Below are 13489 nucleotides of genomic sequence, written 5' to 3'. Positions count from 1 at the left end.
TGTTAATTCGTCAATGTGAGGGAGCGAGGGATGCAGTAAAGGAGGAATAATGCATCGGATAAGAGATACTCGACTCCCAAAAGAAAATCCTATCGTTTCCGTAGAAACGTATCTCGATTTAGAAGGACAATGCAGGGAATCCAGAGTATTTCATATGGACTCAAATTGTGTGTTAGTTCGTCAATGTTAGGGAGCGTGGGATGCAGTAAAGGAGGAATAATGCATCGGAAAAGAGATACTCGGAACCCCAAAGAAAATCCTGTCGTTTCCGTTGAAACGTATCTAGATTTAGAAGGACAATGCAGGGGATCCAGAGTATTTAATATGGACGCAAATTATGTGTTAATTCGTCAATGTGAGGGAGCGAGGGATGCAGTAAAGGAGGAATAATGCATCGGAAAAGAGATACTCGGAACCCCAAAGAAAATCCTATCGTTTCCGTAGAAACGTATCTCGATTTAGAAGGACAATGCAGGGAATCCAGAGTATTTCATATGGACGCAAATTGTGTGTTAATTCGTCAATGAGAGGGAGCGAGGGATGCAGTAATGGAGGAATATTGCATCGGAAAAGAGATACTCGACTCCCAAAAGAAAATCCTATCGTTTCTGAAGAAACGTATCCCGATTTAGAAGGACAATGCAGGGAACCCAGAGTATTTCATGTGGACGCAAATTGTGTGTTAATTCGTCAATGTGAGGGAGCGAGGGATGCAGTAAAGGAGGAATAATGCATCGGAAAATAGATATTCGACTCCCAAAAAAAAAGGCCTATCGTTTCCGTAGAAACGTATCTCGATTTAGAAAGACAATGCAGGGAAGCCTGAGTATTTCATATGGACGCAAATTGTGTGATAATTCGTCAATGTGAGTGAGCGAGCGATGCAGTTAAGGAGGAATAATGCATCGGAAAAGAGATACTCGACTCCCAGAAGAAAATCCTACCGTTTCCGTAGAAACGTATCTCGACTTAGAAGGACAATGCAGGAAACCCAGAGTATTTCATATGGACGCAAATTGTGTGTTAATTCGTCAATGTGAGAGAGCGAGGGATGCAGTAAAGGAGGAATAATGCATCGGAAAAGAGATACCCGACTCCCAAAAGGAAATCCTGTCATTTCCGTAGAAACGTATCTCGATTTAGAAGGTCAATGCAGGGAATTCAGAGTATTTCATATGGAAGCAAATTGTGTGTTAGTTCGTCAATTTGAGGGAGCGAGGGATGCAGTAAAGGAGGAATAATGCATCGGAAAAGAGATACTCGGAACCCCAAAGAAAATCCTATCGTTTCCGTAGAAATGTTTCTCGATTTAGAAGGACAATGCAGGGAATCCAGAGTATTTCATATGGACGCAAATTGTGTGTTAATTCGTCAATGTGAGGGATCGAGGAATGCACTAACGGAGGAATAATGCATCGGAATAGACATACTCGACTCCCAAAAGACAATCCTATCGTTTCCGTAGAAACGTATCCCGATTTAGAAGGACAATGCAGGGAATCCAGAGTATTTCATATGGACGCAAATTGTGTGTTAGTTCGTCAATGTTAGGTAGCGAGGGATGCAGTAAAGGAGGAATAAAGCATCGGAAAAGAGATACTCGGAACCCCAAAGAAAATCCTATCGTTTCCGTTGAAACGTATCTAGATTTAAAAGGACAATGCAGGGAATCCAGAGTATTTCATATGGACGCTAATTGTGTGTTAATTCGTCAATGTGAGGGAGCGAGGGATGCAGTAAAGGAGGAATAATGCATCGGAAAAGAGATACTCGGAACCCCAAAGAAAATCCTATCGTTTCCGTAGAAACGTATCTCGATTTAGAAGGACAATGCAGGGAATCCAGAGTATTTCATATGGACGCAAATTGTGTGTTAATTCGTCAATGTGAGGGAGCGAGGGATGCAGTAAAGGAGGAATAATGCATCGGAAAAGAGATACGCGGAACCCCAAAGAAAATCCTATCGTTTCCGTAGAAACGTATCTCGATTTAGAAGGACAATGCAGGGAATCCAGAGTATTTCATATGGACTCACATTGTGTGTTAATTCGTCAATGTGAGGGAGTGAGGGATGCAGTAAAGGAGGAATAATGCATCGGAAAAGAGATACTCGGAACCCCAAAGATAATCCTATCGTTTCCGTAGAAACGTATCTCGATTTAGAAGGACAATGCAGGGAATCCAGAGTATTTCATATGGACGCAAATTGTGTGTTAATTCGTCAATGTGGGTAAGCGAGGGATGCAGTAAAGGAGGAATAATGCATCGGAAAAGAGATACTCGGAACCCCAATGAAAATCCTGTCGTTTCCGTAGAAACGTATCTCGATTTAGAAGGACAAGCAGGGAATCCAGGGTATTTCATATGGACGCAAATTGTGTGTTAATTCGTCAATGTGAGGGAGCGAGGGATGCAGTAAAGGAGGAATAATGCATCGGAAAAGAGATACTCGGAACCCCAAAGAAAATCCTATCGTTTCCGTAGAAACGTATCTCGATTTAGAAGGACAATGCAGGGAATCCAGAGTATTTCATATGGACGCAAATTGTGTGTTAATTCGTCAATGTGGGTTAGCGAGGGATGCAGTAAAGGAGGAATAATGCATCGGAAAAGAGATACTCGGAACCCCAATGAAAATCCTGTCGTTTCCGTAGAAACGTATCTCGATTTAGAAGGACAATGCAAGGAATCCAGAGTATTTCATATGGTCGCAAATGGTGTGTTAATTCGTCAATGTGATGGAGCGAGGGATGCAGTAAAGGAGGAATAATGCATCGGAAAAGAGATACTCGGAACCCCAAAGAAAATCCTATCGTTTCCGTAGAAACATATCTCGATTTAGAAGGACAATGCTGGGAATCCAGAGTATTTCATATGGAAGCAAATTGTGTGTTAATTCGTCAATGTGAGGGAGCGAGGGATGCAGTAAAGGATGAATAATGCATCGGAAAAGAGATACTCGGAACCCCAAAGAAAATCCTATCGTTTCCGTAAAAACGTATGTCGATATAGAAGGACAATGCAGGGAATCCGGAGTATATCATATGGACTCAAATTGTGTGTTAATTCGTCAATGTGAGGGAGCGAGGGATGCAGTAAAGGAGGAATAATGCATCGGAAAAGAGATACTCGACTCCCAAAAGAAAATCCTATCGTTTCCGTAGAAACGTATCTCGTTTTAGAAAGATTATGCAGGGAACCCAGAGTATTTCATATGGACGCAAATTGTGTGTTAATTCGGCAATGTGAGTTAGCGAGGGATGCGGTAAAGGAGGAATAATGCATCGGAAAAGAGATACTCGGAACCCCAAAGAAAATCCTATCGTTTCCGTAGAAACGTATCTCGATTTAGAAGGACAATGCAGGGAATCCAGAGTATTTCATATGGACGCAAATTGTGTGTTAATTCGTCAATGTTAGGGAGCGAGGGATGAAGTAAAGGAGGAATAAAGCATCGGAAAAGAGATACTCGACTCCCAACTGAAAATCCTATCGTTTCCGTAGAAACGTATCTCGATTTAGAAGGACAATGCAGGGAATCCAGGGTATTTCATATGGACGCAAATTGTGTGTTAATCGTCAATGTGAGGGAGCGAGGGATGCAGTAAAGGAGGAATAATGCATCGGAAAAGAGATACTCGGAACCCCAAAGAAAATCCTATCGTTTCCGTAGAAACGTATCTCGATTTAGAAGGACAATGCAGGGAATCCAGAGTATTTCATATGGACGCAAATTGTGTGTTAATTCGTCAATGTGGGTTAGCGAGGGATGCAGTAAAGGAGGAATAATGCATCGGAAAAGAGATACTCGGAACCCCAATGAAAATCCTGTCGTTTCCGTAGAAACGTATCTCGATTTAGAAGGACAATGCAAGGAATCCAGAGTATTTCATATGGTCGCAAATGGTGTGTTAATTCGTCAATGTGATGGAGCGAGGGATGCAGTAAAGGAGGAATAATGCATCGGAAAAGAGATACTCGGAACCCCAAAGAAAATCCTATCGTTTCCGTAGAAACATATCTCGATTTAGAAGAACAATGCAGGGAATCCAGAGTATTTCATATGGAAGCAAATTGTGTGTTAATTCGTCAATGTGAGGGTGCGAGGGATGCAGTAAAGGATGAATAATGCATCGGAAAAGAGATACTCGGAACCCCAAAGAAAATCCTATCGTTTCCGTAAAAACGTATGTCGATATAGAAGGACAATGCAGGGAATCCGGAGTATATCATATGGACTCAAATTGTGTGTTAATTCGTCAATGTGAGGGAGCGAGGGATGCAGTAAAGGAGGAATAATGCATCGGAAAAGAGATACTCGACTCCCAAAAGAAAATCCTATCGTTTCTGTAGAAACGTATCTCGTTTTAGAAAGATAATGCAGGGAACCCAGAGTATTTCATATGGACGCAAATTGTGTGTTAATTCGGCAATGTGAGTTAGCGAGGGATGCGGTAAAGGAGGAATAATGCATCGGAAAAGAGATACTCGGAACCCCAAAGAAAATCCTATCGTTTCCGTAGAAACGTATCTCGATTTAGAAGGACAATGCAGGGAATCCAGAGTATTTCATATGGACGCAAATTGTGTGTTAATTCGTCAATGTTAGGGAGCGAGGGATGAAGTAAAGGAGGAATAAAGCATCGGAAAAGAGATACTCGACTCCCAAAAGAAAATCCTATCGTTTGCGTAGAAACGTATCTCGATTTAGAAGGACAATGCAGGGAATCCAGGGTATTTCATATGGACGCAAATTGTGTGTTAATTCGTCAATGTGAGGGAGTGAGGGATGCAGTAAAGGAGGAATAATGCATTGGAAAAGAGATACTCGGAACCCCAAAGAAAATCCTATCGTTTCCGTAGAAACGTATCTCGATTTAGAAGGACAATGCAGGGAATCCAGAGTATTTCATATGGACGCAAATTGTGTGTTAATTCGTCAATGTGAGGGAGCGAGGGATGCAGTAAAGGAGGAATAATGCATCGGAAAAGAGATACGCGGAACCCCAAAGAAAATCCTATCGTTTCCGTAGAAACGTATCTCGATTTAGAAGGACAATGCAGGGAATCCAGAGTATTTCATATGGACTCAAATTGTGTGTTAATTCGTCAATGTGAGGGAGCGAGGGATGCAGTAAAGGAGGAATAATGCATCGGAAAAGAGATACTCGGAATCCCAAAGAAAATCCTATCGTTTCCGTAGAAACGTATCTCGATTTAGAAGGACAATGCAGGGAATCCAGAGTATTTCATGTGGACGCAAATTGTGTGTTAATTCGTCTATGTGGGTTAGCGAGGGATGCAGTAAAGGAGGAATAATGCATCGGAAAAGAGATACTCGGAACCCCAATGAAAATCCTGTCGTTTCCATAGAAACGTATCTCGATTTAGAAGGACAATGCAAGGAATCCAGAGTATTTCATATGGTCGCAAATGGTGTGTTAATTCGTCAATGTGATGGAGCGAGGGATGCAGTAAAGGAGGAATAATGCATCGGAAAAGAGATACTCGGAACCCCAAAGAAAATCCTATCGTTTCCGTAGAAACATATCTCGATTTAGAAGGACAATGCAGGGAATCCAGAGTATTTCATATGGAAGCAAATTGTGTGTTAATTCGTCAATGTGAGGGAGCGAGGGATGCAGTAAAGGATGAATAATGCATCGGAAAAGAGATACTCGGAACCCCAAAGAAAATCCTATCGTTTCCGTAAAAACGTATGTCGATATAGAAGGACAATGCAGGGAATCCGGAGTATATCATATGGACTCAAATTGTGTGTTAATTCGTCAATGTGAGGGAGCGAGGGATGCAGTAAAGGAGGAATAATGCATCGGAAAAGAGATACTCGACTCCCAAAAGAAAATCCTATCGTTTCTGTAGAAACGTATCTCGTTTTAGAAAGATAATGCAGGGAACCCAGAGTATTTCATATGGACGCAAATTGTGTGTTAATTCGGCAATGTGAGTTAGCGAGGGATGCGGTAAAGGAGGAATAATGCATCGGAAAAGAGATACTCGGAACCCCAAAGAAAATCCTATCGTTTCCGTAGAAACGTATCTCGATTTAGAAGGACAATGCAGGGAATCCAGAGTATTTCATATGGACGCAAATTGTGTGTTAATTCGTCAATGTTAGGGAGCGAGGGATGAAGTAAAGGAGGAATAAAGCATCGGAAAAGAGATACTCGGAACCCCAAAGAAAATCCTATCGTTTCCGTAGAAACATATCTCGATTTAGAAGGACAATGCAGGGAATCCAGAGTATTTCATATGGAAGCAAATTGTGTGTTAATTCGTCAATGTGAGGGAGCGAGGGATGCAGTAAAGGATGAATAATGCATCGGAAAAGAGATACTCGGAACCCCAAAGAAAATCCTATCGTTTCCGTAAAAACGTATGTCGATATAGAAGGACAATGCAGGGAATCCGGAGTATATCATATGGACTCAAATTGTGTGTTAATTCGTCAATGTGAGGGAGCGAGGGATGCAGTAAAGGAGGAATAATGCATCGGAAAAGAGATACTCGACTCCCAAAAGAAAATCCTATCGTTTCTGTAGAAACGTATCTCGTTTTAGAAAGATAATGCAGGGAACCCAGAGTATTTCATATGGACGCAAATTGTGTGTTAATTCGGCAATGTGAGTTAGCGAGGGATGCGGTAAAGGAGGAATAATGCATCGGAAAAGAGATACTCGGAACCCCAAAGAAAATCCTATCGTTTCCGTAGAAACGTATCTCGATTTAGAAGGACAATGCAGGGAATCCAGAGTATTTCATATGGACGCAAATTGTGTGTTAATTCGTCAATGTTAGGGAGCGAGGGATGAAGTAAAGGAGGAATAAAGCATCGGAAAAGAGATACTCGACTCCCAAAAGAAAATCCTATCGTTTCCGTAGAAACGTATCTCGATTTAGAAGGACAATGCAGGGAATCCAGGGTATTTCATATGGACGCAAATTGTGTGTTAATCGTCAATGTGAGGGAGCGAGGGATGCAGTAAAGGAGGAATAATGCATCGGAAAAGAGATACTCGGAACCCCAAAGAAAATCCTATCGTTTCCGTAGAAACGTATCTCGATTTAGAAGGACAATGCAGGGAATCCAGAGTATTTCATATGGACGCAAATTGTGTGTTAATTCGTCAATGTGAGGGAGCGAGGGATGCAGTAAAGGAGGAATAATGCATCGGAAAAGAGATACGCGGAACCCCAAAGAAAATCCTATCGTTTCCGTAGAAACGTATCTCGATTTAGAAGGACAATGCAGGGAATCCAGAGTATTTCATATGGACTCAAATTGTGTGTTAATTCGTCAATGTGAGGGAGCGAGGGATGCAGTAAAGGAGGAATAATGCATCGGAAAAGAGATACTCGGAATCCCAAAGAAAATCCTATCGTTTCCGTAGAAACGTATCTCGATTTAGAAGGACAATGCAGGGAATCCAGAGTATTTCATATGGACGCAAATTGTGTGTTAATTCGTCAATGTGGGTTAGCGAGGGATGCAGTAAAGGAGGAATAATGCATCGGAAAAGAGATACTCGGAACCCCAATGAAAATCCTGTCGTTTCCGTAGAAACGTATCTCGATTTAGAAGGACAATGCAAGGAATCCAGAGTATTTCATATGGTCGAAAAAGGTGTGTTAATTCTCAATGTGATGGAGCGAGGGATGCAGTAAAGGAGGAATAATGCATCGGAAAAGAGATACTCGGAACCCCAAAGAAAATCCTATCGTTTCCGTAGAAACATATCTCGATTTAGAAGGACAATGCAGGGAATCCAGAGTATTTCATATGGAAGCAAATTGTGTGTTAATTCGTCAATGTGAGGGAGCGAGGGATGCAGTAAAGGATGAATAATGCATCGGAAAAGAGATACTCGGAACCCCAAAGAAAATCCTATCGTTTCCGTAAAAACGTATGTCGATATAGAAGGACAATGCAGGGAATCCGGAGTATATCATATGGACTCAAATTGTGTGTTAATTCGTCAATGTGAGGGAGCGAGGGATGCAGTAAAGGAGGAATAATGCATCGGAAAAGAGATACTCGACTCCCAAAAGAAAATCCTATCGTTTCTGTAGAAACGTATCTCGTTTTAGAAAGATAATGCAGGGAACCCAGAGTATTTCATATGGACGCAAATTGTGTGTTAATTCGGCAATGTGAGTTAGCGAGGGATGCGGTAAAGGAGGAATAATGCATCAGAAAAGAGATACTCGGAACCCCAAAGAAAATCATATCGTTTCCGTAGAAACGTATCTCGATTTAGAAGGACAATGCAGGGAATCCAGAGTATTTCATATGGTCGCAAATTGTGTGTTAATTCGTCAATGTTAGGGAGCGAGGGATGAAGTAAAGGAGGAATAAAGCATCGGAAAAGAGATACATGACTCCCAAAAGAAAATCCTATCGTTTCCGTAGAAACGTATCTCGATTTAGAAGGACAATGCAGGGAATCCAGGGTATTTCATATGGACGCAAATTGTGTGTTAATTCGTCAATGTGAGGAAGCGAGGGATGCAGTAAAGGAGGAATAATGCATCGGAAAAGAGATACTCGGAACCCCAAAGAAAATCCTATCGTTTCCGTAGAAACGTATCTCGATTTAGAAGGACAATGCAGGGAATCCAGAGTATTTCATATGGACGCAAATTGTGTGTTAATTCGTCAATGTGAGGGAGCGAGGGATGCAGTAAAGGAGGAATAATGCATCGGAAAAGAGATACGCGGAACCCCAAAGAAAATCCTATCGTTTCCGTAGAAACGTATCTCGATTTAGAAGGACAATGCTGGGAATCCAGAGTATTTCATATGGACTCAAATTGTGTGTTAATTCGTCAATGTGAGGGAGCGAGGGATGCAGTAAAGGAGGAATAATGCATCGGAAAAGAGATACTCGGAACCCCAAAGAAAATCCTATCGTTTCCGTAGAAACGTATCTCGATTTAGAAGGACAATGCAGGGAATCCAGAGTATTTCATATGGACGCAAATTGTGTGTTAATTCGTCAATGTGGGTTAGCGAGGGATGCAGTAAAGGAGGAATATTGCATCGGAAAAGAGATACTCGGAACCCCAAAGAAAATCCTGTCGTATCCGTAGAAACGTATCTCGATTTAGAAGGACAATGCAAGGAATCCAGAGTATTTCATATGGTCGCAAATGGTGTGTTAATTCGTCAATGTGATGGAGCGAGGGATGCAGTAAAGGAGGAATAATGCATCGGAAAAGAGATACTCGGAACCCCAAAGAAAATCCTATCGTTTCCGTAGAAACATATCTCGATTTAGAAGGACAATGCAGGGAATCCAGAGTATTTCATATGGAAGCAAATTGTGTGTTAATTCGTCAATGTGAGGGAGCGAGGCATGCAGTAAAGGATGAATAATGCATCGGAAAAGAGATACTCGGAACCCCAAAGAAAATCCTATCGTTTCCGTAGAAACGTATGTCGATATAGAAGGACAATGCAGGGAATCCGGAGTATATCATATGGACTCAAATTGTGTGTTAATTCGTCAATGTGAGGGAGCGAGGGATGCAGTAAAGGAGGAATAATGCATCGGAAAAGAGATACTCGACTCCCAAAAGAAAATCCTATCGTTTCCGTAGAAACGTATCTCGATTTAGAAAGATAATGCAGGGAACCGGGAGTATTTCATATGGACGCAATTTGTGTGTTAATTCGGCAATGTGAGGGAGCGAGGGAAGCAGTAAACGAGGAATAATGCATCGGAAAAGAGATACTCGGAACCCCAAAGAAAACCCTGTCGTTTCCGTAGAAACGAATCCCGATTTAGAAGGACAATGCAGGGAATCCAGAGTATTTCATATGGACGCAAATTGTGTGTTAATTCGTCAATGTGAGGGAGCGAGGGATGCAGTAAAGGAGGAATAATGCATCGGAAAAGAGATACTCGGAACCCCAAAGAAAATCCTATCGTTTCCGTAGAAACGTATCTCGATTTAGATGGACAATGCAGGGAATCCAGAGTATTTCATATGGACGCAAATTGTGTGTTAATTCGTCAATGGGAGGGAGCGAGGGATGCAGTAAAGGAGGAATAATGCATCGGAAAAGAGATACGCGGAACCCCAAATAAAATCCTATCGTTTCCGTAGAAACGTATCTCGATTTAGATGGACAATGCAGGGAATCCAGAGTATTTCATATGGACGCAAATTGTGTGTTAGTTCGTCAATGTGAGGGAGCGAGGGATGCAGTAAAGGAGGAATAATGCATCGGATAAGCGATACACGGAACCCCAAAAAAAATCCTATCGTTTCCGTAGAAACGTATCTCGATTTAGAAGGACAATGCAGGGAATCCAGAGTATTTCATATGGACGCAAATTGTGTGTTAATTCGTCAATGTGAGGGAGCGAGAAATGCAGTAAAGGAGGAATAATGCATTGGAAAGAGATACTCGGAACCCCAAAGAAAATCCTATCGTTTCCGTAGAAACGTATCTCGATTTAGAAGGACAATGCAGGGAATCCAGAGTATATCATATGGACGCAAATTGTGTGTTAATTCGTCAATGTGAGGGAGCGAGGGATGCAGTAAAGGAGGAATAATGAATCGGAAAAGAGATACTCGACTCCCAAAAGAAAATCCTATCGTTTCCGTAGAAACGTATCTCGTTTTAGAAAGATAATGCAGGGAACCCAGAGTATTTCATATGGACGCAAATTGTGTGTTATTTCGGCAATGTGAGGGAGCGAGGGATGCAGTAAAGGAGGAATAATGCATCGGAAAAGAGATACTCGGAAACCCAAAGAAAATCCTATCGTTTCCGTAGAAACGTATCTCGATTTAAAAGGACAATGCAAGGAATCCAGAGTATTTCATATGGACGCAATTTGTGTGTTAATTCGTCAATGTGAGGGTTCGAGGGATGCAGTAAAGGAGGAATAATGCATCCGAAAAGATATACTCGGAACCCCAAAGAAAATCCTATCGTTTCCGTAGAAACGTATCTCGATTTAGAAGGACAATGCAGGGAATCCAGGGTATTTCATATAAACGCAAATTGTGTGTTAATTCGTCAATGTGAGGGAGCGAGGGATGCAGTAAAGGAGGAATAATGCATCGGAAAAGAGATACTCGGAACCCCAAAGAAAATCCTATCGTTTCCGTAGAAACGTATCTCGATTTAGAAGGACAATGCAGGGAATCCAGAGTATTTCATATGGACGCAAATTGTGTGTTAATTCGTCAATGTGAGGGAGCGAGGGATGCAGTAAAGGAGGAATATTGCATCGGAAAAGAGATACGCGGAACCCCAAAGAAAATCCTATCGTTTCCGTAGAAACGTATCTCGATTTAGAAGGACAATGCAGGGAATCCAGAGTATTTCATATGGACTCAAATTGTGTGTTAATTCGTCAATGTGAGGGAGCGAGGGATGCAGTAAAGGAGGAATAATGCATCCGAAAAGAGATACTCGGTACCCCAAAGAAAATCCTATCGTTTCCGTAGAAACGTATGTTAATTTAGAAGGACAATGCAGGGAATCCAGAGTATTTCATATGGACGCAAATTGTGAGTTAATTCGTCAATGTGAGGGAGCGAGGGATGCAGTAAAGGAGGAATAATGCATCGGAAAAGAGATGCTCGGAACCCCAAAGAAAATCCTATCGTTTCCGTAGAAACGTATCTCGATTTAGAAGGACAATGCAGGGAATCCAGAGTATTTCATATGGACTCAAATTGTGTGTTAATTCGTCAATGTGAGGGAGTGAGGGATGCAGTAAAGGAGGAATAATGCATCGGAAAAGAGATACTCGGAACCCCAAAGAAAATCCTATCGTTTCCGTAGAAACGTATCTCGATTTAGAAGGACAATGCAGGGAATCCAGAGTATTTCATATGGACGCAAATTGTGTGTTAATTCGTCAATGTGGGTTAGCGAGGGATGCAGTAAAGGAGGAATAATGCATCGGAAAAGAGATACTCGGAACCCCAATGAAAATCCTGTCGTTTCCGTAGAAACGTATCTCGATTTAGAAGGACAATGCAAGGAATCCAGAGTATTTCATATGGTCGCAAATGGTGTGTTAATTCGTCAATGTGATGGAGCGAGGGATGCAGTAAAGGAGGAATAATGCATCGGAAAAGAGATACTCGGAACCCCAAAGAAAATCCTATCGTTTCCGTAGAAACATATCTCGATTTAGAAGGACAATGCAGGGAATCCAGAGTATTTCATATGGAAGCAAATTGTGTGTTAATTCGTCAATGTGAGGGAGCGAGGGATGCAGTAAAGGATGAATAATGCATCGGAAAAGAGATACTCGGAACCCCAAAGAAAATCCTATCGTTTCCGTAAAAACGTATGTCGATATAGAAGGACAATGCAGGGAATCCGGAGTATATCATATGGACTCAAATTGTGTGTTAATTCGTCAATGTGAGGGAGCGAGGAATGCAGTAAAGGAGGAATAATGCATCGGAAAAGAGATACTCGACTCCCAAAAGAAAATCCTATGGTTTCTGTAGAAACGTATCTCGTTTTAGAAAGATAATGCAGGGAACCCAGAGTATTTCATATGGACGCAAATTGTGTGTTAATTCGGCAATGTGAGTTAGCGAGGGATGCGGTAAAGGAGGAATAATGCATCGGAAAAGAGATACTCGGAACCCCAAAGAAAATCCTATCGTTTCCGTAGAAACGTATCTCGATTTAGAAGGACAATGCAGGGAATCCAGAGTATTTCATATGGACGCAAATTGTGTGTTAATTCGTCAATGTTAGGGAGCGAGGGATGAAGTAAAGGAGGAATAAAGCATCGGAAAAGAGATACTCGACTCCCAAAAGAAAATCCTATCGTTTCCGTAGAAACGTATCTCGATTTAGAAGGACAATGCAGGGAATCCAGGGTATTTCATATGGACGCAAATTGTGTGTTAATTCGTCAATGTGAGGGAGCGAGGGATGCAGTAAAGGAGGAATAATGCATCGGAAAAGAGATACTCGGAACCCCAAAGAAAATCCTATCGTTTCCGTAGAAACGTATCTCGATTTAGAAGGACAATGCAGGGAATCCAGAGTATTTCATATGGACGCAAATTGTGTGTTAATTCGTCAATGTGAGGGAGCGAGGGATGCAGTAAAGGAGGAATAATGCATCGGAAAAGAGATACGCGGAACCCCAAAGAAAATCCTATCGTTTCCGTAGAAACGTATCTCGATTTAGAAGGACAATGCAGGGAATCCAGAGTATTTCATATGGACTCAAATTGTGTGTTAATTCGTCAATGTGAGGGAGCGAGGGATGCAGTAAAGGAGGAATAATGCATCGGAAAAGAGATACTCGGAATCCCAAAGAAAATCCTATCGTTTCCGTAGAAACGTATCTCGATTTAGAAGGACAATGCAGGGAATCCAGAGTATTTCATATGGACGCAAATTGTGTGTTAATTCGTCAATGTGGGTTAGCGAGGGATGCAGTAAAGGAGGAATAATGCATCGGAAAAG

Source organism: Schistocerca nitens, chromosome 1 (assembly GCF_023898315.1).
Source record: "Schistocerca nitens isolate TAMUIC-IGC-003100 chromosome 1, iqSchNite1.1, whole genome shotgun sequence".
Classification (NCBI taxonomy): Eukaryota; Metazoa; Arthropoda; class Insecta; order Orthoptera; family Acrididae; genus Schistocerca; species Schistocerca nitens.
This window is presented reverse-complemented; position numbering follows the sequence as displayed.